Raw genomic sequence first — 4,486 nt, 5'->3', positions numbered from 1 at the left:
ACCACTCTTCATCCCACTCCTGCTGCACGTTCTGCACAAGTGTCTAGTCGAATTCAGTTATATTCTGGCATCAGTTCAGAGCCTGTTAAACACAAGCCCAGGTGGAGGATGTGTGTTTTGAGAACAATCTCCAACCATTTGGAAATGGGAGTTGTGTTGTAGAGTAATCTCCTGCAGATCTTTAAACCACAGCTCCAGGTAAGAAATGCATTTGCCTTTCAGACTACACATATACATCTAAAACCAGAACAAAACTGTAGCAACTGATGTGTATCCTTGCTCTGTGGGATGTGGTTACTTGCTAACATTTTCTATTCCATTAGATGGAATTTTTCAGGTGTGAGTCATTAACAGATGGAGCCCTCTAGAGCTGGAGGCAATGGCAGACGGCTCTGTGCTTACTGAGCAGAATTCTCCTCCTGACCCCTCATCACGCATCATACCTTCACTGCTACTCTCTCCCTGTGCCATTGAACCCATGCACATTATTGGAAATGACTCAGGCAAACATTCTGCTCAGCTGCCATTCAAGCCAATACTGTGGTATGAGACCCAGCACACCAAGGTGAGGGCTTAGCTTTCTCTTATCTTCTAATAGAGCCTTACAAACAGGGACTGGTTGGTGAGTTTCAGTTCACAGTCCATGTCATGTGTGAATCAATGCATAATACAAAAGAGAATGGGTTAGGTGATTGGGAAGAATATCAGATGTGACATGAAATTCAGTTGTAGTTGTCCCTCAGAACTACAGGGGATTAGTCCCAGGTCCCATTGTGGCTACCACAATCCACAGATGCTCAAGTCTCTTTCATAGAATGACAAAATTCATTTGCATAGAATATATGTATACACTCCTATAGACTTAAGTTGTCTCTAGCTTACTTGTAATTCCTACTAGAGTGTGTGTAAATACCAGTTATACTGTATTGTTCAGGGAACAGTGGCAAGAAGAAAAGTCTGTGCGTGTTCATCACAGTTGAGATTTGGGTAAAATATTTTCCATTCATAGTTAGTGTAATCTGTGGATGATGAATCCATGGATGAGGAGGGTCGACTGTACTTATATTTCTAAGATCTCTGAGTCTTTGTGTACTTAAAAGGACAAGAATTGGGACTAGGAGGGTGATAGGAAAACATGTTAAAATAATGCAATGACTCGTCACCGTGGACCAATTACACCTTGAATGTTAAGCTGAGGGGGCACCTGGCTCCAAGGCAGGACATGTGGACCAAAGACACCTTGAATGCTGAAGCTCAGGGAGCACCTGGCTCATGGTCCTTCAGTTCAGGACATGGCAGCGGAGGACTCCACGATGCTCCATGTGTCTGGATGATACTTTATAAACTAGTAAGTGTTGGACTCCTGAGGAATGGCTATGAAACTCTTAAAACTGCAGAAAGGAACTTTAAAATTTCATTAGGTGATAGATGGTAGAACTTGTGAGACTCAGGAAATGTGTGACTTGAAGTCAATCAGACTATGAAACCACTTTGCGGTAGTCTCTGATCCTGCTCTTTGACTCACAGGCATGATTTAGTTTTTGGCCACATTTTAGTCTCTGCCAAATAATTCTTGATACCAAATGTTCAGAGACAGATATGCAATACTTAACTGACAGACTATTAGATCCACTTTAGCCTTTTTGAGGAGAACAATAATGGAATTAATAAACGTTGATACATTACAATTTTTTAGGGCTATGCAGCCACACAACCAGCTAAAGAGAGCTTTAATTCTAGGGAGGTGAGGGGTCTTGTACACAACCCTGAACAGCATCCCCCACAACAAAATAGGTGTTTAAAAACTAACAGTTAATTGATAACTTTTGAAGGGTTCATTGTCGAGCTTTTGGTCTTAAGAATGATTGAAAGATGAGCTGGGGGCAAAGTTCAGTATACAGCACTTGCCTGGATATGGAGACCCTGGTTTCCATCCCTAGCACAGAAAATAAAAGTCTAAAAGAAATTCAGATAATAAATGGCAAGAGAGGTTGTTAATATGGTTTTCACTAAAAACTAGCAAACGCTAAAACATCTCAGCAATTCAGGTTATTAATCACCACACTGGAACTTTCCAGAAACATTCTAAATGGAAAGTAGGAAGGACATATTTCTACATCAAGTTGCCAAATTAAAAAGACCTTTGATAGTATATCAAAGCAAAAATCATTATATGACTTTTTATTTGCACTGTTTTCATAAAGAAATCCATCTAGAAGTGCTATATAGTCAAAAAGTTAGTTTAAAACAGAGTATGATGCATTTGATTAATTTTGGACTAAAATGCTGTTGTATAAAAAAGAACCACTTCCTTAGCTATAAAAATGATAAACTTCAGTAGGAAAGTTCCACAATTTCCACATAAATCTGTGATGGGTCAGAGTGAACTAATGAAATGAAAAGAAAGTAACCGAGCTGAAGCCTAAGATCAGGACTCATCATTTCTAACATAATTTATAATTTAGTTCCGAGGAAATGTGGGCCCAGAACACTGGACAATGCTTAATCCTCTGTGATGCTGTGTATAAATTTTTACACGTGGCAAAAAGGATCAGCAAAACAAAACAAAAACACTGATCTGCTTTGAATGATTGATGCAGGCTACTTGCTATGGAAATTACCTCTCTAGACCTGACTTAGAATGGCAGATTTAATCAAGGTGATTAGTAAACTCATCACCTCACATACTTTTTATGTATAAAAAAATCCACATTGTGTTCCCAAAATATGTACAATTATGTTTTTCAACTTAAAAACATTTAAAAATAAGTGGGTTTAAAGTTAAATGTTTACTGCCTTTTTATATAAACAATGAAAGTATAATTTATCCCTTACCCAGCTTTCTTTAAACCATAAATTCATAGGGTCTGCCTTCCCAAAAGTCTCCATCCAAATTTTGGATTGTGATTCTAAGCATTTGGAAAACCATTCATTTTCATTATTGGCTAAAAGGTTTCAAGAGATCCAATAAGCTGGGTCATCATTTTGGAAGTCATACAGTAAAAGAAAAGTGAACCACAAAATGCAAACTTGCTTTTAAGTTCAGAGGGCCGTTTATAAAGGTTACTCTTCTACTTATTGCAAATTGAATCACGCAAAAGTCAATACATAAAAATATATTGCCCTTGTTCGATAAGAGTTTCTCAGTCCATGCCAATGTTTTACACAGACCTCTGCAACGTCAGCAAATCCACACAGAGTTCAGATCTGTGGAGCCTTCAATTCACTTTTGGTCGTGGGGCAAGGAGAATTATCACAGTGATGTGACAGCCCAAACTCTCAGTCATCTAAGAAATGCTCCGCTGACTTGGCAGCAAGCAGAGAGATGGGTGCACTGTGAGGAACACTTCAGGTGGCTAGCTGCTGGTTTGCTCACTTGTTTTCTTCCCTGATGAGAATATCTTACATGTACAATATTGTGGGAAGCAGTATTAAAATATTTATTATTCTTTGGTGTCCAAAAAGTTAATATAATCCCATAATTGGTTTATACTAAGATTTATAGGAAATCCTGAGTTTAATAGCTATTAAGGATAATAATTGGGGATAAAGCTCCAAAGAATGGAATTAGACCCCTGATAGAAGAGTCCAGATAGACCCTCACCTGATAGAAGAGACCAGAGAGACCCCTCACCTCGTCCTCCATGTGAGATTAAAGCAAAAGCATGACACTTCATGAACCAGAAAACAAACCCTCATCAGACCTGGATCTGCTAGTTCCTGGATCCTGGACTTCTCGGCCTCCAGAATCGTGAGAAGTGAATTTCTGTTGTTTATAAGCCACTTGGTTTATCGTATTTTGTTGTAGCAACCCAAACACACTAAGACTTCCATAACGGGGGTCTGGCTTGAGTGCTTACTCCGTGCTGGGTACTGCGTTGTGAACTCCCCACGTATCTTATCAGCTGTCACAAGAGCTTTATGAGGTAGATGTCAGCATTATTCCTGTGGTATCTGTATGAGAACCCAGGCTCACTGGAAGCTGAGCTAGGTGGCAATGCATCGGGTCGGCATTTCAGATGCTCCAAGACATGGTTTGTCCAGCAGGTCATGCACTCATTCACCAAATATTTCATCAGTCAACAAATATGTCTTGAGCACACACTCTGCCAGGCACCATTCCAGGTAAAAATGATGTAGCACTGATCAGAATAAGATGGTGTGCGAGCTCTCAAAGGGAGTATGATGATCAGCAGTGAACCGTACGTCCAACAAATGTCCATGGGGGCTGGTCACTTGCCCCTGGAAGCCAGGCGCTAACCGAGCATTGGAGCCTGTGAAATCTGGCATATACGTTCCAGACCTGTGCCAGGACAGCGTCTCTGGGTCATCCCATCCAGGGCATCTGATACACAGAGTGAGGCGTCCACTGCTCACCATATGGAGCCGCTCTGTTTTTATGAAACAAATATAGTCAGCATGAAAACTGAAATTTTATCAGCCTTAAAACTTCACTTTATTGTTCCTTGGACATGAGAAGGGAAAT

Source organism: Urocitellus parryii, unplaced genomic scaffold (assembly GCF_045843805.1).
Source record: "Urocitellus parryii isolate mUroPar1 unplaced genomic scaffold, mUroPar1.hap1 Scaffold_319, whole genome shotgun sequence".
NCBI lineage: Eukaryota > Metazoa > Chordata > Mammalia > Rodentia > Sciuridae > Urocitellus > Urocitellus parryii.
Note: the sequence above shows the minus strand (reverse complement) of the source record.